General features: G+C 51.7%; 1 protein-coding gene across 4 annotated transcripts in view; it reads left to right on the forward strand.

Moving 5' to 3' along the window:
- The first annotated feature begins 8,875 nt into the window (after positions 1–8,875).
- RUSC2 (RUN and SH3 domain containing 2) overlaps positions 8,876–27,878 on the forward strand; it is a 54,370-nt gene continuing 35,367 nt past the window's right edge. For 2 of the 4 annotated variants that reach the window (XM_081212630.1, XM_081212634.1), the window contains exon 1: positions 21,589–21,698. The gene's annotated coding sequence lies outside the window, so the exon portion shown is untranslated. Of the gene's footprint in view, positions 9,495–21,588; positions 21,699–26,766; positions 26,870–27,878 lie in introns of those variants that run through there. The other 2 variants (XM_081212631.1, XM_081212633.1) reach the window with 2 other exon arrangements.

The raw sequence follows: 27,878 nt of genomic DNA on the forward strand, positions 1-27,878 counted from the left end.
TCTGCATCTCCCTGTGGTCTTTCAGCGAACGGGGCTCATCGGTCAAGGTGGAGGGGGCAGTAGGGGGCTCTTGGGGGGGGACCCCAGGAGACTCAGCAAAGGGGCCTTTTCCTGCTGGCCAGACCCACAGGGCTTTTGGGGCTTGGTCTGCTCATTCCAATCTGGGCTGAGCCAGCCAGGCTGCAGCATTTCGGCTGGGGGGTGTGCGTGTTTTCCATTACGATGGGGCTGGGGGAGAATGAATGGAGGCGCCTCATTGCCTCAGCCATCTTTCCCCTTTGGATTGTTCAGAGGGGGGAGAGCAAGGTGCATGGAGACCTCTGGAAGATGCCCCCATCCCCTTGGGGGAGAGAGAAAACGTGGGGAGGGCTTGCAAGCTTTCCCAAACGACCCAGAGGCAGCGCTGCCCAATGGTCACAGCAGCATTCCGCCTCTAGTCTGCTCCTCTTCTTTTGACGCAGTCCAGCCTGGTCAATGCACCAATCCAGACCCTCCACCAGTTTAGGGAAATTGGGGGTGGGGGTGGAGGGGTGTCTGGATTTTCCCCTAATCCAAAGAGAAGACCCCACTGCAACTCCTGGCCCTCCGCACGTGCTCAGAGGCCCTTTGGCCCTTCTCGCCCTGGCATATGCCCCTCCCAGCTGATCCCCAAGCAAAATCAAGCTAAATTTTGTCCATGGCTGCAGACAGCGGAAGTGAGTTTTGTTCAGCTCCTGCTCTGTTAAAATGGAAGGACCTCTCACTGACATCACTGGTAATTCAGAATAAATCAGATATAAGGCGATGGTCAGCGCCTGGTCTGACAACTCCCTATTGTATTCAATCACTAATTGCAGGCTGAATTTATTTTTCCACGGATCTTCCAGCTACCGACCTGCAAGGAAGCTCTTTGGCAACTCTTTCGTTTTGCCAGGCAAAAAACAGTAAAAAGAGGAGAAACCACCAACATGGTAGTCAGAAATGGAGGAAATAATGTGTTCTGGAAATTATTATGAGTTGTATCCAACTACGTCCTACTCAGAGAAGGAAGGAATTGTCACGGGGGAGCTGACGGCAAACACCCTCTGGGAAGAGCAGAAGGAAACAAGGCCCGCCACTCAGATTCATGAAATAGACTCCCTCCTCATGAGCTGGGGCTCATAATGTGTGCCCCCCCCCCCGACTATTTTCTAGGTCTCAGACCCCTCCCTCTGCCTACGGTGAGGCACCAGGCACATTCCTTGGGGTTTCCTGGTTTCCTGTTCTGTTCTGTGGAGTAATCCCCTTGTTCTAGGGCTGGATCTACACACGGGGGGGGGGGGACACTATAAATAAGTCAGAAATTAAATCATTGTTTTTAAAAAGCCCTATGTATAAATGCTAAAGAAATGTCTTGTGCTCTCTGGCGCCGTCTGGTGTTGCATGTTTATAACACATACAAATTGCTGAGTTTTTTTGACTAATGTAGCTGAGTCCTGAGGGTGGGAGGGGGGTCTGGCAGACTGTCCACTCTCAGCTGGTGCTGCCTCTATTCACCCTGATTCCTGTCCTTGCTCAGGCCCTCCGACTCCCAGCCACCAACATTTCCCAGCTCCTCCTCCTCCTCCTCCTCTGGGGTGCGTCCTGTTTCCCCCCACCATGAACCTGGGTCCAGGCTGCCCTCTTCTGCCCTCTCCTGGGAGCCTCGTGGCCAGACCGTCTCCACTGCTGCTCCTCATCAACAAGCCATGTCTATTAACTTCGGTGGGTCTTACGGATTGAGATGTACTTGACTTAAACGTAATTTAATTTATTAATTTTATCTTGTTACACCTGTTCTGCTGTATGATGTATTGAATGTGGGCCTATGGCCGTAATAAACTATCTAAGTCTAACTTCGGTGGGTCTACTCTGCATAGGACTAGCACTTGAGCACAACCCTATGTCTCCCTCAGTCCTCCACAGTATCAATGTTATGTACTGAGTTGAATAGGATCCAAAAATGCAGCAGTCTGATTGGTCCTAGAACAATAGGATTCGGAATGCAGCAGTCTGATTGGTCCACAGGAGCCACCCAATCCAGCTCCAGGTGAAAGTGAATCCGCAACCTGATTGGCCTACAGGAGAATCCCAGAATCAGCCAATCATGTGCAGCCCATTGTGTAAATAATGTATATAAAGCAGACATTCTGGGGGAACTTCCATTCCTCCTCCTCACCACTATGAGCTGAAGGAAGAGCAGGAAATCCACTCTCGACTCCGAGGATATTTCAGTCAAGACGGCAGAAAGTGCTCTCGTTTCCATCAAAAGAGCCACCAAAAAGGCATGGGGAGCCAAGACGCGAGGGAGACACTGTTCAGTTTAGTCTATTTCAGTTCTGAGCAGTGAGTTTCTGATTCTTCATATTTTTCATCAAATGCATCCGGGACTTTTGAAAACAGAAGGTTTGCCCAGATCAAAACAAACTTATCTACCCTTTCATATGCCATAACCTAACATTTTTTTCTATTTTTTTCCATTTGGTGGGGGAGATAAACAAAGGCTTTGCAGAGGGGGGGGGGGGCAACAGGGATACCCCCCTTATTCAACCCCCCTGTCCCCGAGGCCCTTACATCTCTAATCTGGTTCTCACCTTCCTGGCCCCAAAATGGATGTGGCCCAGTTTGCCCCCTGCAGAGTCCCACGGAGACATCGCCCACATTACTGTCCCCATGCCAGCTGCCCCTTGCTGCAGGATGGGCCTTTGTTGTCGGGGTCCGGATGGGGTGGAGTTTGGCCCCCGTCTTCTCTCTCGGCTGCTCTTTGCAGCATCCCAGGCTGACCAGAGGAAAGGGAGGGAACTGCTGCGTGTCATGCTGGGTGGAGGTCATGGGAGAACTCAGTTTCTGGAGCCCCGAGTTCAAGGAGGACGTTGGTGAATTGGAAAAGGCTCCCCAGAGACGGACAAAGAGGCAGGAAGGGATCAAATCCTGTAATAAGAGGCTGAAGAACTGGATATATTTAGCTGAGAGAAAAGGTTATTTTCGGGCCAAGCAAATAGGCTGCTGACTGTTTTGCAAAGCATTCTTGGAACAGGGCTATGGCTGTCTCTTCCTCTTCAGAAACCATTATTGATCAAGGTTACTTCAATAATCAGTGGTTTTGAACTGTGGCTGTGTCAAAAGGGGACAGCACAAGTAATTGGCAATTGCTGAGGGTCTTGTTGGAGCAAGGGGGATGTGCTGGACTAGAGATCGTAATTTCAAACTGTAATTTTATTGCTTCCCATATTGCTTTCATCTTGCGTTTTATTGTATCATGATTTGAATTCCCTAGAACTGAAATTGTGTCACAAGAAATAAAAGAAGCAGTAAAAACCATTATAAATCAGTTAGGATATTCATACAATTTTATATATTGTAATTTATTGTATTTCAATCTGAATTCCATGCAATATATAAGAAATTAAAGGAGCAATTAAAAACAAATGTGAATATGATGGATGTGCCGTCTTCAACCGCAGATCCACAGGCCGTAAAGAGCTGATCAACCGTGAAACGGACTTCAGCATAAAAGAAGGGAATGTCTCTGTAGCAGCCAACCTCCTGTGAGGTTTTTAAGCAGAGCTGGGATGGCCACCTGTCAGGGATGCTTGAGCTGAGATTCCTGCATTGCAGGGGGTGGACTAGATGACTCTTGGGGTCCCTTCCAACTCTAAAATTCTGGGATTCTCCTCCCACAGGGAGTTCCCGGGAGCCAGTTCACGGGCCACAAACTAAGGAACCCTTTAGCCCTCTTGCCATGCTCTGGAATTAGTTGGTGCATCACTTACTTAATGAGAGAGTTTGACTTCTTGTGTGTCTTTATGCAAAACCCCTCCTCCTCTTTGGTGGGGGGGTGTCAGCAGCTCATTCTTGGCCTAAAATAGCCTTCCTGTCTGGCTCACCAGAAGTCTGGCAGCTCTGCCTGCATTGTGGGTGGGTTTTAAGAGCCCCCACTTTCAACTGCACCCCCCCCCGTCCTCTTCCCCTGGATTCTGGACATGCCTGGGAGTTTGGGTGGTGCTCCTTCTGTGCTGCTATGATACTTGATTCTGATTCTGTGACGTGAGCCTGTTATTCTCCTGGGCATGAGGCAGACTCACCACCAGCACGCCTGTCTTTATGTCTTGCCTCTGGCCGCTGCAGCTGTTCCTGAGCATGTCACTTTAAGAACATGCAACTTTTTAATTAGCCGGTCAGCTTCATTGCCGCTGCTTTTTCCACAAGGCCAGAAGCTGATCCAACAGACACTCTTCTTAAAATAGGTTTGTTGGTAACCAACTTTGCATTCTCTCTAGCTGTGAATTGGCTGCTATTATAAGCTTTGGATAGTCTCTGTTGATCTTTTGGCACCCCAAATTATGCGTGGGATGAACAGTTTTAGATATGCAGCAGACTCTTTAGGATTTAAAAATTCATTTCGATGATGCTGGACGCTGCTGCCTCGAGCTATAAAGAGGCAGGGTGAAAATGTTTTGAACTGTTAACAGAGAAATCTAAGGGCTCCCTTGGACAAAAAACAAGTTTTCCCAGTGAGCCAGTACAGAGATACATTTATCAGTGAATTCTTACATTTGGTATTGTGCAGCAAAGGGTAACCTGAGAGTAAGCCTGTTCCCCTACTACGAATAGTCAGTCTGATAAATGTCACAAAAGAAGCTACTCAACCCAGGACAGGACAGTCTTAAAAACTGGGGCAGGGGCAAAGGGTGGCCTAGCCAAGCACTGCATTCAAAGGAGGCCTTCAGGCATCCGCCAGCCCACCGCCCACTTTCATAGACCTGCAGATTTGGAAGGGATCCCAAGGCTCATGTAGTCCAACCCCTGGAAGAGGAGGGTGCCTGTGGGTGCAGAAGTCAAGAAGGCGGCAGGAGGGAGGGCAATGCGCTTTGCTTCCTCCCTGGGAGGGTGGGCAGCAACAGAGGCTCTGCCGTGCCATGAGGGCCTGGAAGCAGAGCATTCTTGACATGCTGAGGGAAAAGGCACAACTCCCTGGTGTTATAGGAATTCTAAAGTCACATTTATATATATACATATCATATATCCATAAATTTACAAGGCAAACACATACATAAGTATATAAACTATGGGTCCAAAATAGTACAGGAGAGCAATCCTGAAAGCATTTTGACTCCCCAATTGACCTCAAATGTTTCTCTGAAAGGAGGAAGGAAATGGGAAAAACCTCCCCATTGTCTCTTTGCTCACAGATCCTGTCTTGAGGGCGTATCTGTGTATGAATAGGGTGAGCCTGTGACCTGGATTCAGGAACTGAGTATTTACCATCACAATAGACTGGCCAGGATGCCCAGGTAAAAGCAATCAGTGACCATTATCAGGTAACCTTGGCAGACAGGTTTTCTGCTGTAGAGCGCCCCTTCAGTGATGTATGTATGTATGTTTTGGGGGGGGGGTCTTGAGCTACAGGGGAGGCAATTTTCTAATGTCTATATAAGAGCTTCCACACCAATGTTATGGGTTCCTCTCCTCTCTCCCTCCATGGGGTGAGCGGGGGACCCTGCGGCAACAGATCAATAAAGATCAGGCTTACTAGCTGCTTTGCTCCTCAGTATTCTCTGCTTGGCCTCTGTTATTTTCTCCTACCAACAGTGAACCCGCATAAGGACTCTGTACGGGCTCTTGGGTACCCCATAAGGGAAAGGGAGCAGTATTTTTCTGGTAACACTGGGCTGGCTGCCCTGCCTGTGGGAGCAGCTCTGCTCGATGTGCCGGGACAACACTTGGCACAAGCTGACTGGGGCTTGCAGGCCAGGCTTGTGGTTCTGTGGTCGCCATGACAACCATGGTGTGGCCCAGCTCCATCCCAGCAAGAGGAAGGAAGCATTTGCTCCCCCGGCACATTTCAGCCAACAAGAGGCTTTTTGTCTTTTCCGGCCAAAAGGCTGCCCAGGAGCCTCTCCAGATCCTCTTCTCCAGACTCTCTGGCTCATAAGAGCATAAAAGAGCCTGCAGGATCCGGCCTCCTGCTCTTGCAGCGGCCAACCAAATGCCCCGATGGGAAACCTGCAAGCAGAATTCGAACGCAAGATCCCTCTCTCTTCCTACAGTTTCCAGCAAGTGGGATTCAGAAGCAGGGCCGTCTCCAACTGCAGAAGAGCCATCCTGGCCAGGAGCCAAAAAGGGCTGGTACCACTTTGTTTTATGGCAAATATTTGGATGGCTTTAATAGATTTTGGGTGGTTTTTATTTTTATCTGTAAGTTGCCTTGAGTCCTGTCAGGGGGGAAAGGTGGAGTATAAATCAAAATATAATAGTAATAATGCTATACTAAATAAAGGCCAGGGAAACCTCGGGGGCAGAGTGGGGGGGAACCATCATCTCTGGACAAGTTTGTTGCCAAATGACGAGCACCACTCAGCCACGGGGGGGGGGGGTGAGGTGTGGGGCAGCATGTGATAATTTAGCATGTTTTTGGGTAGGGTTTTTGGTTAGCTGAAGGCCAGATAAAAGAAAGCAGCCCTTCTTCGCAAAGAGTTCACCTGTGGAACTCCCTCCCACTGGAGGCAGAAATGGACACCAACCCAGAAAGCTTTAAATGAAGATTGGGCAAATTCATGGAGAAGAGGGCTAACAGTGGCTAATAGTCAAGATGGTGGTGCTCTGGTTTCACCACCAGAGGTAGTCAGGCTTCTGAATCCCAGAGTGGATCTATACAAAGGGGGGGGGGTGAACGCTATAAATAAGTCAGAAATTAAATCATTATACCAAAAGGAAAAAAACCACTATGGGAAATCACATTGATTATTTTTTGCTCTCTAGCTCCATCTGTCTTTGCATGTTTATAACGCATTCGAAACATTGTTTTTGGACTAATATCCCTGAGTCCAACTCATGTGCTCAGATTCTGCTTCCTGGATTCCCAGTGAGGCATCTAGTCAGCCACTGTGAGAACAGGAGGCTGGACTGGGTGGGCTCTTCTCATGCAGGAGGAAGGAATCATAGAATCATAGAATCATAGAGTTGGAAGAGACCACAAGGGCCATCGAGTCCAACCCCCTGCCAAGCAGGAAACACCATCAGAGCACTCCTGACATATGGTTGTCAAGCCTCTGCTTAAAGACCTCCAAAGTAGGAGACTCCACCACACTCCTTGGCAGCAAATTCCACTGTCGAACAGCTCTTACTGTCAGGAAGTTCTTCCTAATGTTTAGGTGGAATCTTCTTTCTTGTAGTTTGGATCCATTGCTCCGTGTCCGCTTCTCTGGAGCAGCAGAAAACAACCTTTCTCCCTCCTCTATGTGACATCCTTTTATATATTGGAACATGGCTATCATATCACCCCTTAACCTCCTCTTCTCCAGGCTAAACATGCCCAGCTCCCTTAGCCGTTCCTCATAAGGCATCGTTTCCAGGCCTTTGACCATTTTGGTTGCCCTCCTCTGGACACGTTCCAGTTTGTCAGTGTCCTTCTTGAATTGTGGTGCCCAGAACTGGACACAGTACTCCAGGTGAGGTCTGACCAGAGCAGAATACAGTGGCACTATTACTTCCCTTGATCTAGATGCTATACTCCTATTGATGCAGCCCAGAATTGCATTGGCTTTTTTAGCTGCCGCGTCACACTGTTGGCTCATGTCAAGTTTGTGGTCAACCAAGACTCCTAGATCCTTTTCACATGTACTGCTCTCAAGCCAGGTGTCCCCCATCTTGTATTTGTGCCTCTCATTTTTTTTTGCCCAAGTGCAATACTTTACATTTCTCCCTGTTAAAATTCATCTTGTTTGTTTTGGCCCAGTTTTCTAATCTGTCAAGGTCGTTTTGAAGTGTGATCCTGTCCTCTGGGGTGTTAGCCACCCCTCCCAGTTTGGTGTCATCTGCAAATTTGATCAGGATGCCCTTGAGTCCATCATCCAAGTCGTTGATAAAGATGTTGAATAAGACCGGGCCCAAGACAGAACCCTGTGGCACCCCACTAGTCACTCTTCTCCAGGATGAAGAGGAACCATTGATGAGCACCCTTTGGGTTCGGTCAGTCAGCCAGTTACAAATCCACTGAGTGGTAGCATAGTCAAGACCGCATTTTACCAGCTTCTTTACAAAAATATCATGGGGCACCTTGTCAAATGCCTTACTGAAATCAAGGTAGGCTATATCCACTGAGTTCCCTTCATCTACCAGGCTTGTAATTCTGTCAAAAAATGAGATCAGGTTAGTCTGACATGACTTATTTTTCAGAAATCCATGCTGACTATTGGTGATCACAGCATTCCTTTCTAGGTGCTCACAGACTGTTTTCTTAATGATCTGCTCCAGAATCTTCCCAGACCCCAGAGGCCAGGACAGGGCCAGACTGAGGTTGGATGAGGCCCTCAGCTCCTGAAGGGAATGGGGCCCTTTCTATGTCCAGCTGTCCTTTGTCAATAACAAATGGTGGCTGCTTTTTGTGTTAAATATATGCTATATGGTAATTTATGGACCTAATAGGTATCTCAAGCCATTTGCACATCACAAAATATGTATTTTATCAAAGTAATTGTTGAACTGAAATACAATTAAGAAGAAGTATATTAATAGTGAGGGACACGGGTAGCGCTGTGGGTTAAACCACAGAGCCTAGGACTTGCCCATCAGAAGGTCGGCGGTTCGAATCCCCGCAACGGGGTGAGCTCCCATTGCTCGGTCCCAGCTCCTGCCAACCTAGCAGTTCAAAAGCATGTCAAAGTGCAAGTAGATCAATAGGTACCACTCCGGCGGGAAGGTAAACGGCGTTTCCATGCGCTGCTCTGGTTCGCCAGCAGCGGCTTAGTCCTGCTGGCCACATGACCCGGAAGCTGTACGCCAGCTCCCTCGGCCAATAAAGTGAGATGAGCGCCGCAACCCCAGAGTCGGCCACGACTGGACCTAATGGTCAGGGATCCCTTTACCTTTTATAGTAGTCCACACTGCCCACATTATTTTTTTGGGGGGGGGGCAAGAGAGTGGGGCCCTAAGCTATAGCTTGTTTAGCTTATACGTAAATCCGGCACTGGGCCAGGAGAAAGAATGGCTTCGCTGCCATCCTGATTCCATCTGACGGAAGGGCTGCAGGTGGCCACGGTTTTACGCGCCGCGCAAATCCCTCATTTCTGGCCTCTTGCTTCATTCCGTGGGGCGACTGTGAGCTCCGGGATATGATACGAGCGAGGGGGAAATTCTCTCTCTCTCCACCGCGTGCCTAATTTTAGGAGACCCCGCCGCGTCTCCAAATGCAGCCAAACAAACCGGCTGGCGTGTGAAGCGCAGCCGGGCCGTCGGCTGTCTGCGCGCTCCGAAGCTGCGCGCCGCCTGCAGCCGCCGGGGAGTGTCTTGTTTTGATGCTCCCGATGCGCCTCCTCGCTGCCGGGCGAGGCTGCCGTCATATTTCGGGCATAGCATGCATAGCTGGCATTCCAGGGCGCAGCGCTGCGCTCGCCGCGCCCGCCCAGGACAGCCTTCGGAGGCTGGAGGGAGCTCTGCTCGGGGCTGCGCGCGGGGGCCGAATCGCGGAGGGTCTCCGGGCAGGAGGCTGACGCCGGGTAAGTGGCGGGGGGGGGGGATCCCGGAGTCCTGAGCCCGGGGGGGGGAGGACGGGGGGAGGCGGCCCTTGCCTGGCTCAGCTGCTGCCCATGTGCGCGGGGCGTTAACTAAGAAGCGCAGCAAAAGGGAAGCGTCACGAGTTTCGCAGGTGGAGGCGCGCACCTTCCTACGGGATCGCGATTGGCTGAGCCTTTGCCAGGGATATTTCTGGCAAGGGCCCTTTACGGATCTGTAGGTAGGGGGGAGGGCGCGGCCATGTTTCTCTTCTCCACCCCAACCCGCCCCAATTAAAAAAGGAGGCTACATGTGTTGTGTACACAGCCTTCCAATAATTAAATGGTTTTTAAATCTTTAAAAAGTCAGCAGAATAGCGGAGGCCGTAGCGTTTCAGGGAGGGCTGGTAGGTGGGAGCCGTTTGTCTGTCTGTCTATCTATCTCCCATTTTTTTCTCTAAGGAGCTCATGGTAGTGTACATGGTTCTATCTCTGTCTCTCTCTCTCTTTCTTTCTTTCTTTCTTTCTTTCTTTCTGTCCTTATTTAATCCCCACAAAAACCCTAGAATCGTAGTTGGAAGGGTCTCCCAAAGGTCCTCTAGTCCACCCCCTGCAGTGCAGGAATATCAGCTAAAGCAGGGATGTCCGACAGGATGTCCAAATTGCAAGACCCCCCCACCCCACCCCAAGAAAGCTCAATAACTTTGGGTTCCTAAAAAAAGCACAACAACTTTTGTCAATCCAATGGGTAGATCACTGGCAGTTTTATTATAGTGGGAGTAGATCGCAGTCTCTTGTAAGCTGGACATCTAAGGCATCCCTGACAGGTGGCCATCCAACCTCTGCTTAGAGACCTCCAGGGAAGGAGGGTCCACAACTTCCCAAGGAAGTCTATTCTGCTGCGAAGTCGGTTGAGCTGAGAGGTGGTGACTTGCCAAGGTCACCCAGTGAGTTTCATAGCTGAGTGGGGATTTGAACTCTCTCCCAGGTCCAAGTCCGACACTTACCACTGATCAGTGCACAAGCCTCCTATGGGAAAGGAGATCCACGCCAGGGATGTGCCACCCAGTAATCCTGGTAGCCGGTGCGTCTAAAGGAAGGTTTGCCGTTTTCACAGGCACTGAATATTGCTGCCTGAGCCCTGGGGGAACCTGTTAGGCCAACAATGTGAGGAGGTTGTGTCATCCGAAGAGAAGTGTGGGCGATGAGCAATAAGCACATGCACATTTGTTACCAAACAGAATTTCATGTGTGGCGGATTTATCAGCAGCTATGGAGCCTCTGTGTTCAGGGGCAGCCTACCTGAAGCCAGGAGCAGACTGGTAGATTTCTGAGTTTCTGGAATCCGGCAAGGAAAGGCCTCAGCTCTTGGAAGGACCTCCTCTTGGCAGGCAGAAGTTCCCAGCTTCCACCTCCAGCATCTTGAGGCAGCCCCTGGAAAGGACCAAATGTGTCTGAGTCCTCCATGTGACTCAGCAGAGCCAGTTACAGGGAGTCGGCAGGAGGAAGTGACTCAGGCCAGAGCTGGGATTGACTCAGGATGGTTTGTCCTAAGAAGGGCTTAGCCCTGGAGCAGGTGAGGTCGGTACTGAGAGTGTGTTTCTGAGCAGGTACAGAGTGCCATTTCCTCACCAGTCTTCTGGCATGCAAGCCTGACCAGAGGGAAAGTCAAGGTGTGGGGTGAGTAGACCCCAGGGCTGGATTTAGGTTTGATGAAGCCCTCAGCTCCTGAAGGTTAGGGGGCCCTTTCTATGTCCAGCTGTCCTTTGTCAACAACAAATTGTCGCTGTTTTTTGTGTTGAATACAGTGGACACTCTGGATACGAATCTAATTTGTTCCAGGGGTCCGTGCGCACCCTGAAAATTTTGTAAGAAGAGGTGCTGCTTCTGCGAACATGCGTGGCATGATAGAGCGCTTCTGTAGTATTTGAAGTATACACTTCCGGGTTTGCCGCGTTCACAACCTGAAAGTTATGTTACCCGAGTAACGTAACCCAAGGGTCCACTGTATATGCTATATAATAATTTATGGACCTAATAGGTATCTAACCATTTGCACATAACAAAATATGTATTTTATCAAAGTAATGGCTGAACTGAAATACAATTAAGAAGAAGTATATTAATAGTGAAATACAACTAAGAAGAAGTATATTAATAGTGAAATAATTATTAAGCTCTAACTGTATGTAGGTTTTATTTTATTTGTTTTTTATCTTGTATTTTGGAAATGTACATCCAGGTTTTTTTTTACCTTCAAAAAATTTTTGGGGCCCCCAAGAGAGTGGGGCCCTAAGCTAGAGCTTTTGCAGCTTATATGTCAATCCAGCACTGTAAAGCCAGAGGGAGAGGCCAGAGGCCGTGTGCAGCTTCACTTTACCTCTTGCCCACAACTGGACTCCAGTGGCCAGACAGGAGATTCTGACTAAATTTCAGGAATAACTTTTGGAGAGAGAGAGCCGTTTAACTGTGCAATGGATTCCCTTGGGAGGTGGTGGACTCCCCTTTGCTGGAGGTTTTTAAGCCGAGGTTGGATGGCCGTCTGCCATGGATGCTGTAGCTGAGATTCCTGCACTGCAGGGGGTTGGACTAGAGGACCTCTGGGGTTCCCTTCCAACTCTACAGTTCTAGGATTCTATGAAATGTCTCCCATTTTTTGTTAGAGAGATGCAGATGGCCCTTCTGGCTGGCTGATCTTTGCATGGCTCCTGCTAGTCCGGTGGGTCCAGCCAGCCAGGATCACATGTGGCTGCACGTGGCTGAGAGAGGAGAGACTGACTGGCTGCCAGGCCTGGGAAGGGGGCCTGCTTTCAGGCTGGCCCAGTTCCTCCCCTGTGCTTCTTCTGCCTGAGCTGCTCAGCTGAGTCAGAGCTTTGCAGATGTGCATCAGCTGGAGCTGGGTGGAGAGCTAGAGGCGGAAAAATGGGATGCCATGGCAACGCCTTGCTCCCCACTCGCCCCCTCCAGTGGCAAAGCCATGGAAATGAGTTCTTTCCGTGTTCTTATCCACCAGCTTCTGGCTGCTTCTACAGAGGTTGATTTGCCTTTTGGAAACTACATAACCCAGCATGCAACGGGGCTCACGCATGAGCAGGGAGCGTTGTTTTGATTCCTCCAAAGCACTGCATGCTGGGCAATGTAGTTTCATCCAGCCAGGGCTCCCTCCCCGTCTCAAGGATGCTGCTCACCCCAAGGAAGGGAGGCTCCCAGTCTGAGGAGGCCCAGCACTTAACTGGAGGACGGAGGGAAAGAGCAAAGAGAATGAACTGAGGCAGGGAACATTTTTGGTGGTCAAGGGCAGAGGCAGAACTGGATGTGATATTTTTCTATCAATCGTCTATCTATCTCTCCCATAAAATTTATACACAGCTTGATTGTAACAAACCTCCAAAACAAACCCAAAGCCGATTGCAAAAAAATAAAACAAGAAAATGAAGGGAAACATACAACAGTGTTTTAAAACATACAGTACAAAGCCAGCAATACGAAGCACTCGAGGAAACTGCAGAGGAGAGCCAGTGTGAGGTCTGGGGGGGCCATATTCAGTCCCTGGGATGCCTGAGATACATCACCGGCCCTAAACTAGACCCCCCCCCCCGCCTAACCGCTTCCCCCCAAATCTTCATTACTGTTTGATCCTGACCAGAACAGGAAAGGCGAAACAAGCTGGTCATTGTCTGAGCCAATTTGGAAAGGATGCAAACTGGCAGGGCAGCGTGGGGTGAGGTGAGGTCAGGAAACAAGAACTACCGAAGCTCTGCATAGAATGAGGCCTTGTTCAGGGCCTCTTCCCTCTAGAGTCCCCTTCACCCAAATTGTGGGTGAGTCAAGCCTGCCTTCCCTTGTTTTACTCCACTGCTTTGGGGTGTTTAATGGGCCAGAAAAAGTGGTCCTTATAGGCAGAGCTGTTCCACTTCCTTGGCCTCACATAACAGGCTATTCTGAGATGCAAAAGAGCTGCAAACCCACCATTATCTCTCTGTCCCTCCCAGGCACACCAGCTCCCCAGCCCCCCTATCGTCCGGCAACAGACACTCGCCACACCCTCCAAGGCTCCTTTCCTCTTGGACTTCATCCTTCCGCTCACCCTTTCCCAGCCTGCCTCGCAGACGCCCACCCCCTTTAGATTGAAGGGGGTGTAATAAACGAAAATCTGCCCTTATTCCCTTATGGGGGACACAAGAGCCCTTATAGAGTCCTTTGTACATTCTCCATTGGTTGGAGAAAATAACAGAGGCCAGCCAGAGAATATTGAGAAGCAAAGCAGCTAGTAAGCCTGATCTTTCTTGAACTGTTGCAACTGGGTGCCCCCTTCACACGCAGGAGGAGGACCCAGAACCCAGGTGTGCCTGCCCTTATATAGACATTTTAAATTCCCTGCCTTGGAGTCCAAGACCACCCCCTAGAAACATCATACATACATCACAGAAGGGGCGGTCTACAACAGAAATCTGAGTGCGTTGTTTGCCAGAAATCTGAGTGTGTTGTTTACCTCCTGTCTGGCAGGTGACCTGTTAATGCTCACTTGATTGGATACCCTGGGGCGCCTGGCCACTCTTTTGTAATGATAAATACTTAGTTCCTGAGCCAGGTCACAGGCTCACCCTATTCATACACAGACACACCCTTAAGACAGGCTTTGTGAAGGAAAAGACAATGGGGAGGCTTTTCCATTTTCCTTGACCTTGCAGAGAAAACATTTGGTCAGTTTGAGAGTCAAAATGGCTTCATGGCTGTTTTCCTGAGCTGCTTCAGACATGTGGTTTATATATTTATGTACATGTTTGCTTGGTGCATTTAGGAACATTTATTATATATATAAGACCTTAATTCTTTTATTTCAGGGGGCAGGGTGGCGTGAGAACTTTCTGGCAGTAAGAGATGTTCACAGCAGAATGGACTCCCTTGGAAGGTGGTGGACTCTCCTTGCTTGGAGGCTTTTAAGGAGAGGTCGGGTGACTGTTTGCCCGAGAAAGCTTGAGTTGGGATTTCTGCACTGCAGGGGGTTGGACTAGAGGACCCTTCCAACTCTACCATTCTAGGATTCCAGGAGTGGTGGGCCAGGACCCAGAAGAGACCAGAATTCAAACTCCATAGTCAGCCATGAATCCCCCTTGGAGGCCAGTCACATTGCCTCTCAGCTTAACCTACTTCACAGGGTTGTTGTGGGGATTAAAGAAGGAAGGGGAGAAAACCATATATGCCACCCTAAGCTCCTTGGAGAATAAAAATCATAGAATCCTAGAGTTGGAAGAGACCACAAGGGCCATCGAGTCCAACCCCCTGCCAAGCAGGAAACACCATCAGAGCACTCCTGACATATGGTTGTCAAGCCTCTGCTTAAAGACCTCCAAAGTAGGAGACTCCACCACACTCCTTGGCAGCAAATTCCACTGTCGAACAGCTCTTACTGTCAGGAAGTTCTTCCTAATGTTTAGGTGGAATCTTCTTTCTTGTAGTTTGGATCCATTGCTCCGTGTCCGCTTCTCTGGAGCAGCAGAAAACAACCTTTCTCCCTCCTCTTTGTGACATCCTTTTATATATTTGAACATGGCTATCATATCACCCCTTAACCTCCTCTTGTCCAGGCTAAACATGCCCAGCTCCCTTAGCCGTTCCTCATAAGGCATCGTTTCCAGGCCTTTGACCATTTTGGTTGCCCTCCTCTGGACACGTTCCAGTTTGTCAGTGTCCTTCTTGAACTGTGGTGCCCAGAACTGGACACAGTACTCCAGGTGAGGTCTGACCAGAGCAGAATACAGTGGCACTATTACTTCCCTTGATCTAGATGCTATACTCCTATTGATGCAGCCCAGAATTGCATTGGCTTTTTTAGCTGCCGCGTCACACTGTTGGCTCATGTCAAGTTTGTGGTCAACCAAGACTCCTAGATCCTTTTCACATGTACTGCTCTCAAGCCAGGTGTCCCCCATCTTGTATTTGTGCCTCTCATTTTTTTTGCCCAAGTGCAATACTTTACATTTCTCCCTGTTAAAATTCATCTTGTTTGTTTTGGCCCAGTTCTCTAATCTGTCAAGGTCGTTTTGAAGTGTGATCCTGTCCTCTGGGGTGTTAGCCACCCCTCCCAGTTTGGTGTCATCTGCAAATTTGATCAGGATGCATCAAGGTGCCCGCAGACTATCTGGCCAGAGTGGTGCATGCTCTGGTTGCATGCTCTGGTTATCTCCCGCTTGGACTACTGCCATGCGTTCTACATAGGGCTACCTTTGAAGGTGACCTGGAAACTGCAATTAATCCAGAATGCGGCAGCTAGACTGGTGACTAGGAGTGGCCGCTGAGACCATATAACACCGGTCTTGAAAGACCTACATTGGCTCCCAGGACATTTCCGAGCACAATTCAAAGTGTTGGTGCTGACCTTGAAAGCCCTAAATGGCCCCAAAGGCCCATTATCCCTGAAGGAGCATCTCCCATCATTCTGCCCGGACACTGAGGTCCAGCTCCGAGGGCTTTCTGGCAGTTCCCTCATTGCAAGAAGTGAGGTTACAGGGAACCAGGCAGAGGACCTTCTCGGTGGTGGCGCCCGCCCTGTAGAACGCCCTCCCACCAGATGCCAAAGAAATAAGCAACTATCTGACTTTTAGAAGACATCTGAAGGCAGCCCTGTTTAGGGAAGCTTTTAACATTTTATGAATCCTTGTATTTTAATATTCTGTTGGAAGCCGGTTAGCAAATGGAAAGGCCTTGGGCAAGAACACAGCAGCCTGGCTGGTGTGACGGAAACCTGGCAGGGTGATTGGGGGGGGGATGTGCAGGGTTTCCTTGGAATATCTGTGCGCCTTGGGAAGCCGTAGGAGCAGGGGCCTGGGACCTCTCCGGATGCATCTGCCTGGCCAGGGCAAGTCCAGCAGTCAGCGGATTTTGGGTGTCTCTCTACCCAGTGCTGAGTACCTGAGAGAGGACAGGGATTCTGTTAAGGTGCCATCCTCCCTGCTCCCAAAGGGATTCCCTCCCTCAGCTCCCCAATACTTGTGGTCTGGAGGGGTTCAGTCCTCTGGAGCCTTCAGGGCACCCATGAACCTGTCTCAGATAATGTCTCCATCCAACACATGCGGCGGGACATGTTTTGGCCCTGGACTTTAGGAGGCTTGATTATTACTATTATTAATTTAAATACGTTTTTAATGAAAGATTTCCCATAAGTAACAAAAGCACATTCTGCATCTCTGTTTTCAAATCATAGAGTCCTTCATATAGGTCAGTTACTGTCTGTTTGAGACATTTTTGTTATAGGCAATGTGGGGTTGTGGGGAAAAGAGAGGCGAGGAGAAGGGAGGAAATAGAGAAAGAGAAAAAGAAAGAAGGAAAAGAAAAAAGGGGGTGATCTCTGATTTCTCCAGATTGCTTTTGATTTGGTGGGGGGGACTGTTTAAATGGCTGCTGTGATCTTTGTTGTTCCTACTTGTTATGGCACAAGTGTTTTATTGCAATATTGCGTATGCCTTTAGCAGATTTTATTAGACATGATATGACAGCTTGCACCAATACTTTATTTTGAGAAGCAGCTAACATATTTATTAAATAAAAATTAAGTTAGAAGATACCTCAGTCGAATAATAAACACAGTGGCTTCAAATTCTGAATAGAAGCTCTTAGGAAATTGTTTTATGAGGGGGTTAAACCATGTTAATGATTCTTTGTGGACATGAAGCAACACTTTGAAACAGAGGATTTGCTGAGGAATTTCAGCGGAAAGGAATCCAGTCTGTTTGAAAGGGTTCAGGAGGTGAAGGCCTCATCTCAGCCCCTGGGTCAAGAGTGTGTGCCTTCCTGGAAGAGTTGCAGTGTGAGGAGGAAAGGGAGATAAAGGTGTGATGGACTTTTCACCTTGGATAACTTGGAGCTCCCACCTCTTTGATGCGCCATGGTGGAAATGAAGAGCATGATGCTTTGGGCTTGGCAAAGGGAGTTTGTTCCAGCCAAGCTCTGGCACAGGCAGGCCTTCTCTTCTCCCTTGGCGCCTCCAGGAATCAGGTGGAGCCACTTGCAGGTGGGCAAAAGATAGATGGAGGAGCCCAGGCCAAGGGCTGGAAGCCAGAGCCTGGAGCCAAGATGAGTCTGTGCACACCAGCCGTGCCTCTCCCTTGGGCCATGGAGATCTCTGGCTTGGTGGCCACACAGCACTGGGGAGAATGCACAGGAGCACTGCCCCGGCCCTCGCTCAGCCAGGGAAATTGTCTTGCCAAAGGCGGTGCTTTGCCAGCCGGTGGATTCAGCCCAAGCCTGCAGAGCAGATCTGCCCTGGCCCTTTCCCCTGGGATCGTGACCCGAGCCGCGTCTGTGCCAGGCCCCTCCTTGGAGCTTTTCTTTGCACGGACACTGGGCCTTTTCATTCAGCAGCCCAGGCTTTGCTCCCTTGGTGGCCAGCCGCTCTCTCCACCTCCCCAGCAGAGGCTCTCTGCAGACTGCAAAGGGAAGGCACCCAAGAGAAGAGGAAAGCTGGCTGCAGAATTGTGCATAGCACCTCCCTTGGTTATATCTGGTCTGCTCCTCTGAACCAAGCAGAACACGCCCCCCTCATTCACCCCCAAGGTGCTTCTGTGGGTCAGGCAGGTGGCATCTGGAGGCTCGTGTGAGGCATGGACTGAGGGCTCCCTCAGGGGCTGCTACCTGCAAGCAGGAGAGCAGGAGTGATGGGTGGCATCTGGGAAGCAGGTGCTGCCTTCTGTCACTTATACCCTAAAGGACATTCTTAGTGTGTGCGGGTATTAATATTTGAATCAAGGAGAGACGCCCATCTCTGGGGCATTCCTGGTCAAGTTTTCCTCTTTCCCGGCAGCTGCCTCTGTCTCTTCCTTTGCGTTTGCTGTGTTGCTCTTACTCTGAGGAGGTGGCATTTTCAAGGCCCCTGAAGGTTTCACAAACAACATGCCACGCGAAGAGGATTGGTGCCTGCTGCTTCTGTTGCCTGCTTGATATCAACTATCTGGTAGGCAGACTGAAAAACTAGGTAAGGATCTCGGCTGGTCTGCAGGTTGCAAAGCCCCCAGGTGTAAAAGAGGACCTCTCTGTGTCAGGAGGAGCTGTTTTCTCACGGTGATTTACTCAGGAGGAGCTACTAGTCATCTCCATTCTCGGAGTCTGCTTGCCTCTGAATGCCTGCTGGTGCAAGAGGGCAGAGGACTCTTGTTTTGCTCCTGTTCCGCCTGTAGGATGCCCAGGATGGACACCTGGTTGGCCAGATCAAGATGCCAGACCAGATGAGCATCTTTGGCTTGATCCACCTGCTGCTGCAGAGCTCTGCTCACCTCCTTACTGTTTTGTTGATATTTTGTGAGGTTTTGGTGCTTTGTTGCTCGTTTCCTTGGCGACAACTCCCCTGGATCATAGAATTCATTACAAGAATCTTAGGACTCAGCCAGTACTTGTCGCGCACGTGAGCAAACTCTTGCTTGTCGTTCGTGCGGCCTTGATAGTGTTTGGCATCTCCAACACGGGAGGTGGCACACTCTTTTTCCCATTGGAAGAGAGAGCCTCTGTGGTTGCCGGAAAATGCCGGCAGGCAGAGGACCCCTGTGCCCAAATCCTGCTTGTGGGCTTCTCTGTTGAATCTGGGTGCCCACTGTGAGGCGAGGGTGAGGGACCACTGGCCTGATCTGCACATTTCAGTGTCGTGGACCCAGATTCCCAAGATCCACTCCCAGCTCTTCATCCCCTGAACCACACCGGATCTCAGCACATCACACTCCGGAAAGCTGTGTGCCATGATCAGCGACGGCTGCTCCATTAGGTACTGCCCTGGCGCCCTTTGCCAGCCCCCCCCCCCGTCCTGCCCTCTTCCTTACAGCCAGCCAGTGAGGGCCCACCAGCTTCCTCCTGAATTCCAGGGTTGCCCTTGTGCAACTTAGCAGGAAAGAGGGCAATAGGGGCAAAACTAGAATTAGTTGCCTCTGGGTGGCAGGGCTGGCCATAGGAGCCAACCCGGGGGGGCATGGGTGCTTGGGCACCCAGAAAAATAGAATTGTGGGGTCTGGGCAGCCACAAACTCAATGAAGAAAGCTGGCAGGTGGCAGCAGTAGTCAGCTCTGCCCTCCACAGCGGGGGTTGGGGGGTGGGGGCTCAGACACAGAGGCAGAATGTCTCTTTGCTGAGCCCCTCCCCACAGAAAAGGGTTCCTCGCTGGCTGCCCCAATGCACCTCAGGCAGCAGGATCCACAGGCAGGGATGTAGATATTGACTCCCCGCTGGTTCCTTATGCTGGTTCCTTATGTAGATTTTCACTCACCCGTGAGACATTGCATAGTTGTGCTCATTCATTTCAATGGGCCTACTCTGAGTCAAACTTATTTGAATGCCACCCTCTGGCTGCTCCCCCTGCTCTTGGCCTCCCTCCCTCCTTCCACCCTCCCAATGGGCACCAGCTAGCACAGGCCCCCACCCCTCCTCAAAAGTTTGCTCTCCCTCCCAGCAGCTCCGTTGTTTCAGTCCTGCAGGCAGAGTTTTTGGCTGCCCCCCTGGAAACCTCCCCTGATGGCCCCTCCCAGCCCATCCCCTGTGCTTTTGTGGGGGGTTGCTGGGGGGGGGGTTTCTGCAGTGTATAGGGAAGCTGTCATGTTTTTAGATGTGTTGGAAGCTGTCCAGAGTGGCTGAGGCAACCCAGTCAGATGGGTGATAATAATAAAATAATTGTTTTTATTATTATCATTCTCCCCCCCGCCCCAGTGAACGCAGGACTCTGCTGCGCCAGGGCATAAAGAGGGCGTGCCACACCAGGCTATTTTCATTCCCTGAATGCAACAGACATTCACATGTGAGGGAGTGTTAAAAATAACCCCTGGGAGATCTGTTGCCACCCCTCCCCTCCCAAGGCCACCACTGCCCACAGCCCTGGGGCTGGAGAGAGCTTCCTGGGGTTCTTTCTCCTGAAGCCGACCCCTCATGGCGCTCACCCCTCTGTGCCCACTTACACATTTACCCCCACCCCTCCCAGAGTCTGAGGAAGAGGAAGAGGCTGCTGGGGGAACACTGGGGGGAGTGGGTCAGGCACTTCCTGGGGCTGCCTGAGAGGCCTCTGGGTCTGTGTAGCCTGGGGGGGGGGAGCAGAGGGCCTTCTCGGTGGTGGCACCCGCCCTGTGGAACGTCCTCCCATCTGATGTCAAGGAAATAAACAACTATCTGACTTTTAGAAGACATCTGGAGGCAGCCCTGTTTAGGGAAGTTTTGAATGCTTGATGTTTTATCTTGTTTTTAGTATTCTGTTGGGAGCTGCCCAGAGTGGCTGGGGAATGTTGTTGTTGTTGTTGTTGTTGTTGTTGTTGTTGTTGTTGTTGTTGTTGTTGTTGTAAGCAAATGGCCCTGCTTGGTCCTTTCCAGCAGGGGGCCCCTCCTCTCGCGGTTCTTTATGCACCATCTATGAACATCAGGCCAGTCCTGCAGCTGGATCCCTGCATTGCAGGGGGGTTGGACTGGATGACCCTTGGAGTCCCTTTCAGCTGGACAGTGTGTGATCCTTTGTGCTCAGATCCCTTAAGAGCATCTGGCTGAGCATGGTGAGGGCCTCATCCAGGTGGCTTTTCTTCGCTTCTCCTTCCCTTGTGCCCCAATGCTGCTTGCTGGTTGCCCCCTGCGAGGTGAGGATGCCAGACTAGGGGGCTCCTTGGTCTGACCCGGCAGGCGCTTCTTAGCTTCTGGTGGAACCACCAGCTCCAGGGGCAGTCTCTCCAGATGCCCGGGGATATTTGGCCCCTTCGACAGCAGGAGGCTGCGCTGGAGGGGCCTCATCCGAGGCACTTCTGATATCCCGACGGATGGGACGCGCGGCAGCTGGGGTGCGGTGGGGGCCCTCCTCCCAGCGGCCCCCCAGGGGCCCCAAAGGGAATCCTCTCCCGCTCTGGCGGCCACATCTCGCTTTCCCAGGCGACGGCGCGCGCCCGGCAGGGCAGGAGCGCGCCTGGCCCCGTTGGGCAGGCGGGGGGGGGGGAGGCGGGGGGCCGGCGATTCCTCGCTCGGACTGCGCACCCCCCCCCCCCGCCGCCCCGTCTGGTCCCGCGGGGCCTGCGCGGTGCCCCGCGCGCGAGGAGCGGAGCCGCGGTCCCGGGCGCGACGTCACGGGCGCGGGAGGCGGAGCGGGCATTGCGCAGCGCCGCCGCATTGCTAGGGATGCAGCGCGGAGCCCGGCGGCGGAGGCAGCAGCGATAGCAGCAGCACCACGGACGACGCCCGCCTGCCCACCCAGGAACGGCGCCCCAGGTGAGCCGGGCCGCGCGGGGGTCCCCGGGGGCGCAGGTGGCCCGTGCCACGTCCTCACTCGGCCCGCGGGGCCACCGGAGCCGGCCGGGCCCCACTCGCTCCTCCGGGCACCAGGCTTGCCTTACACACAGACCCCCCCCCTCCGCCTCCCGGACCCAGGCGTCCTGCCGCTTGGCTGCCCGGAGCCCCGAGGGTAGTGGCGACGGGCATCCTCGCCTTTGTGCGCCGCCACTCGGGGTGTGGCTGCTGCTGCTGCAATCGGCGGGGGGGGGAGGGGTGGTTATTTAGTGAGAGGAGGGCTTTTTTTTGGTTTGGAGGGGGTCGTGCCTTGGGGTTTTGCTCTCCCTGCTCCGGGCCAGGCTCACCTGCAAAGGGAGCGGCGCTGCCGCCAGACAAAGCGAGCGAGAGATGCTGCCTGGAAAGGGGGGGGGGGGCGGAGACAATGGAGGCAGGGAGGATGCGGAGGGATGGAGGGCGAGGATGGGGGGACCGCCTCCTCCTGGAGCCCCTACCTGCTGCAGCCCCCCGACCCCCCACCCCGCGCCGGGAGTTTTGACAGCTGCTTCGCCGCGCAGCTTGAGGGATGCCCCCCACCCGTCCCTGGGCAGCTGGAGATCCCTCCCCGGGGACGGCGCGGGGTCTGCAGCAGGTGCATTGCAGCGCCTCCTCGCCCTCCCGGGGCATCCTCGCCAGGGGAAGGGGAGGCGGCGGCCGCTCGCCGTCCACGGCAGGCACCATTTTCTTCTCGCAAATTCCGGGAGCGCGGCCTCGGGGGGGCGGGGGGGCTGGCAGTGCGGGCGCGCAGGCTGGAGCTTGACGCGGGAGGGGAGGGGGCGCTTTGGCCGAGGGGTCTCTCCGGTGCGTCTTTTTTTCTTCTCCAGAGTAGGGAGCAGCATCAGGATATGCCAAATGGAGGGGAAAGGAGATTTGGGGCTGGGGAGGGGGCGGCAGGCCTGGGAGCCTCTTCCCAGGATTCCTGCCCGGGTGGTATCGAGGGGGTCCAGGGATGCCCTCCTCCGGGTGGCTGTTGTCGCCTCCTCCCTGCAGGGAAGGGTCTCGGTGGGCAGGGGGGGGACAGGGGCAGGCCTGGGTGGGGGCTTTCAGGCCCCGAGCCGGGAAGGGCTCCTTCCCCTCCCACGGGGGCGAGCGTGGAGCCGGGCTCTGTTAGCATCTGACTTTCCAAAAATGTGCAGCTCTGTAAAATCGACCGCCCTCCCCCAATCGCGTTAGTGATGATTTGCTTCTTTTCCGATGGGGTTTCATGCTGTGTTGCTGTTCCCCACCCTGGGATTTTATGCTAAGGCGGTAGCAGAGAAACGTTTCTGTGAATAAAAATAACGTCCCAGACCCTGGAAAGAGTGTGGCCTAGGGCCTGGTCTTGGCCTGGAAGGAAGCCCCCTTGCAGCAAGAACTCCGTGGGTCGTCTCTTTGTCTGTGAAATGGACACAATAAAGAGGCCTGTTATCCAGCACCCCTGAGGATTTGCGTGGCACTTGGGCAAGTCTGTTTATTATTGATGAAGGCCTCTCCTTCCGCTTCCTTCTCACCCCGGGTCACTTTTTGCAGACGCAACAGTCTCCTTTTAGGTCTCGCATTTTGCAGATGTTCACAGTTGTTTGGTGCCAGAGAGCTGAGCTCAACAATTTCCATAGCAAGGAGCTGATTTCCTTCATCGTCATCATCATTTTATTATTTGTACCCCACCCATCTGACTGCGTTGCCCCAGCCACTCTGGGCGGTTTCCAGCATATATAAAAACATAAGAAAACATTAAATATTTAAAAAACTGATTCAGGGCTGCCTTCAGACCTCTTCTAAAGGTTGCATAGTTACTTATCTCCTGGTTATCGAATGGGAGGGTGTTTCTCGGGGGGGGGGCGCCACTACCCAGAAGGCCCTCTGCCCGCTTCTTTTATATCCCCCCTTTTCTTTTTTTCTTTTTTAAAGATATTTATTGAAAGTTTTTAAGATATAACAGAAAAAAAGAAAAATAGACATACAAAAACAAAACAAAAAACCAGTTAAAAACACACATTAATTTTCAGTAACATAACTTCCATACACTTATTTCCTCGGACCTCCTCATACCTCCCTTCTTTGTATTCCAGTTCGATTTGTTAGTTCAGCAAATCCTTACCATTAAACTTTTACCCATTTGTGAAACCTCTTTTTTTTCATATCTCTTAAAGCATTACAGCTGGAAACCGCTTATTTTCTATCCAACATCCTTCTAACATTCATTAATTTTACAATGTTTCTGTAAATAGTCTTTAAATTTCTTCCAGTCTTCTTTCACCGACTCTTCTCCCTGGTCTCGGATTCTGCCAGTCATTTCTGCCAATTCCATGTAGTCAATCACCTTCATCTGCCATTCTTCCAGGGTGGGTAAATCTTGTGTCTTCCAATACTTAGCGATTAGTATTCTTGCTGCTGTTGTAGCATACATAAAAAAAGTTCTATCCTTCTTTGGCACCAATTGGCCGACAATGCCCAGGAGAAAGGCCTCTGGTTTCTTCAGGAAGGTATACTTAAATACCTTTTTCAATTCATTATATATCATCTCCCAGAAAGCCTTAATCCTTAGGCACGTCCACCAAAGGTGAAAGAATGTACCTTCAGTTTCTTTACATTTCCAACATTTATTATTGGGCAAGTGATAGATTTTTGCAAGCTTGACTGGTGTCATGTACCACCTGTAAATCATTTTCATAATATTCTCTCTTAAGGCATTACATGCTGTAAATTTAATACCTGTGGTCCACAACTGTTCCCAGTCAGCAAACATAATGTTCCCCCCTTTTCTCTCCCAGGCACCCATGGTTCTCTCCCTCCTCATGTACTCCCACAATGGCCCTGTGAGGGAACTTAGGCTGAGAGGCAGTGACTGCCCCCAGTGGGGATGTGAACCCTCTGGCAGGACCTCCTGGGGATGATGTCTTGACTGCTCCCCCTAGCACCCAGCGCCACTTCGGGATCCCAGCAGCAATCCTGCTCTCGCCGTGTAAGAACAGAAGACAAGCCTGCAGCTGCATCAGGCCAATGGTAGCCCATCGAGTCCAGGATCCTGTTCTCACAGTGGCCAGCCAAATGCCCCAATGGGAAACCTGCAAGCGAGCAGGATCCAACCGCCAGAGGCCTCTCCCCTCCCACAGTTTCCAGCAACTGGGGTTCAGAAGCATCATTGCCTCCAACTCTGGAGGGCAGAGTATAGGCATCCTAGCCCTCTCTTCCTCCATGAATTAGTCCAATCCTCTCTTAAATGTGGGATGTGAAACACAAGAGCAGTCAAGTACAACTTTCCTAGAGTGAACATGTTTACACATGGGGAGGAATGTTTTTCCGGCCAGCAGGTAAACTTCCTGTTTCCTTCTGGGCTGGGACAGACTTCCTCTGCATGTGACGAGAGGTGGGCGTGGCCTCACCTGTGCAGGTAACGACAAAAGCACAGGGCAGGGCAGCCATCTCTCTCTTGACTACATTCATCGAAGCAGCAACATCTGCTTAGCCAAAGATGCTCCCTTGGCCTCCAGCCCAGAGAGGAGAAAGGGACTGTCTCCTTATGAGATAGTTTCCAGGTGCATGTTACTTTTCTAAGCTAAGTCTGCCTTCTGGGATCCGATTGTGAACAGAATGATGTGTGAGTAAAGCTTTTTATACTTTTATAGAAGACTGTGCCATGTCTTATCTTTTATGAGGGAATAAGGGGAAAATACCAGAACAGTCATTACAGAGGCTTTAGGGAGCCTGAGCAAATGCATCCGCTGTGAGTTTAAAAGGGGAATGTTACTCTGCTAAATTGTGGAACTTGGTTACACAAGTTGGAAAGGCTATAATCAAACAATATATCGTCTCCTGCATCCCTGAACACTCCCACATTAAAGCCATCACTGCCTCCTGTGGGAGGGAGTTCCGCAGTTTAACTGTGCTCTGTGGAGAAGTCCAGCTTCATTGGATGCTGGCAGGCTTCTCCTTCCACTCATGGACAGGCTTACCGGGTAGCTGGGCAGCTGCTTGACTCCAGGTGAACCTGCTTGTGTTTAGCTAAGGCTGGCAGCTGCGTTGGCACAGTCATTGGCAGGAGGCAGATGTTGTCTACACTGACTGGCAGCAGCTCTCTTGAACTGTGGGGTTGAACCTGGGACTATTGGCATGCAAAGCAGATGAGCTGCCGCTGACCCAGGGCCTCCTCCCTTGGATTCAGTAGGGGAACGCAGCTTGCCCTTTTTGTGGCTGAGGTGCCAAGTTCCCTTTCTGCTTTCTCTCCCAGAGACACTGCCAGTCAGAGCCAGCAGCACTGGCCCAGCTGGGCCAATGGTCTCAGCAGCAGCTGGACTGCATGTCTAGAGGCTGCCATTCTCCAGGGGAAATGTGTGTTGGATTGGGCACAGCTGCCCTAGGGAGCCCGGGCAGGTAGTGGCATCTCCTGGCCTCATACCTCTTCCCAACGGCCCTGCGAGGCTGCTGCTGCTTTTCCTGTTTCACAGAGGGGGAGCTGAGGATGAGAGAACCTGTGATTCAGGCAAGGTGCTCTCTGCTCCCAGGTCCCATGCTATGTGAGGTACAGCAGGTCCCTGTTGGGGACAGGCAGATGTGGCAGTTTGGGTGCCAGCTGGAGACTTGCTCTTTTAATGGGTCAGTGTGTCTGGCTGTTAACCAGAAGGTTTTTGGTTCGAGCCCATCCAGGGATGGCTGTTGGCAGGCAGAGCTATAATTACAGGAGTGAGGGGCAGCTGGCTGGTTTTTTTGCCCCAGGTGAAGCCTCCAGAGGTGCCCGTTGAGGCTGCCAGCCTGTGTGTATGCAAATGTGTGTGGGTTGTTGGTTTGCTTTTTGCCAAACTGGGTCTCTGACCAGCGTGATATAAAGCCTCGTTTCGCCCTTGCAGCAGGATTCCTAAATGTAGACTCTTCCAACTCTACAGTCCTAGGATTCCTCTTTCCTCTCAGCTGTGTTTGGGGTTTTTAAGGGTCTCCTGGTGGTTTTACTGCTCTTAGGATACTTTTGAATGCTTTAATTTACATGTGTTAAGTTAATTTTGGCGTGTTTTGAAATTCTGCACCTTAGGAGGACAGAGGATAAAAGAATAAGACTAGTCTGCAGTATGAGCTGGAGCCTATCAAAGGAGGTGTTCCGCCCTGCCCTCCCATATAAATGCAAAGCCTTCTGCCCCGGGGTAAGTCCCGGTGTCCCTGGCACCCTGATCCTTGACTTGAGATTTGCTGGGCCTCCAAGGCCAACAGTTTCTCCCAGAATCCCCGCCTGGCCTCCTTGAGGTTCCTGCAGCCTTTTCCTTCCTGCAAACAGGTCACCCATGTGCCTCCGGCTCTTATTAATATATTTGCTGCATTTCTGTTCTCTCCCTCCTCATTTAATCCCCACAACGACAGCCCTGTGAGGCAGGCAGTGGCTGAGCTCAAGACCACCTTCGTGAGCTTCAGGGCCAAGGGGGGGGGATTTGAACCCTGGTCCCCCAGGTCCTAGTCTGACACTTTTAACAGCTGCACCGCACTGACTCATCTGGCATGACCCTGTGATCTTTCTAAATGAGGGCATTTTGCACAGGCTCTTCCCTCTGGCTGCCATCGCTCCCCGTACCAGAAGCAGGAACCCCCTCCGGAGGCGGCACCCCTCTTCCGAAGCCCCTGAGACCCTTTCCCCCCTCCCTCCCTGCTTCTGAGCATACAGCCCCCCCCGCCGCCGCCACTCTGGGCTTGGCAGAGCCTCTGGCGCCAAGGACGAGGATGAGAGCTTTTTGCAGCGGCAGTCAAGAGCGATGGCGGCTGCTCTGGGAACGGCCGCTTGGAGAGGCACCGCTGTCAAGGCGAGGAAGCTGCTGGAAGGGAGCGTGCCAGCAGCCCACACAGGGACACTCTTCTGTGCCATCCATGCGCACATGCATCCATCCATGCGCGGTTGGAGGCTGGGCTTCCCTCCAGCGGCCGTCGGGGGAGGTTTGGATCAGCCTCGCCTGAGCGGCAGCCGCAGCCTTGACAGCTCGGTGCTGTTGCTGCTGCAGCTGCGGCCACCCTCCCCCTTCTCCTGGTCCCAGTGCGCAGAGCACACAGGCGAGCACATGCGCACAGTGCGTCCCCCAGCCTGCCTGCCTGCCTGCCTGCTCTCTCCACTGAACCCGGCCTTCAGCGGTTGCTCCGCCTTCTGAAGGCGCCAGTCGCATCTCAAGA

Source organism: Podarcis bocagei, assembly GCF_964188305.1.
Source record: "Podarcis bocagei genome assembly, chromosome: 11".
In the NCBI taxonomy this organism is placed as follows: Eukaryota; Metazoa; Chordata; class Lepidosauria; order Squamata; family Lacertidae; genus Podarcis; species Podarcis bocagei.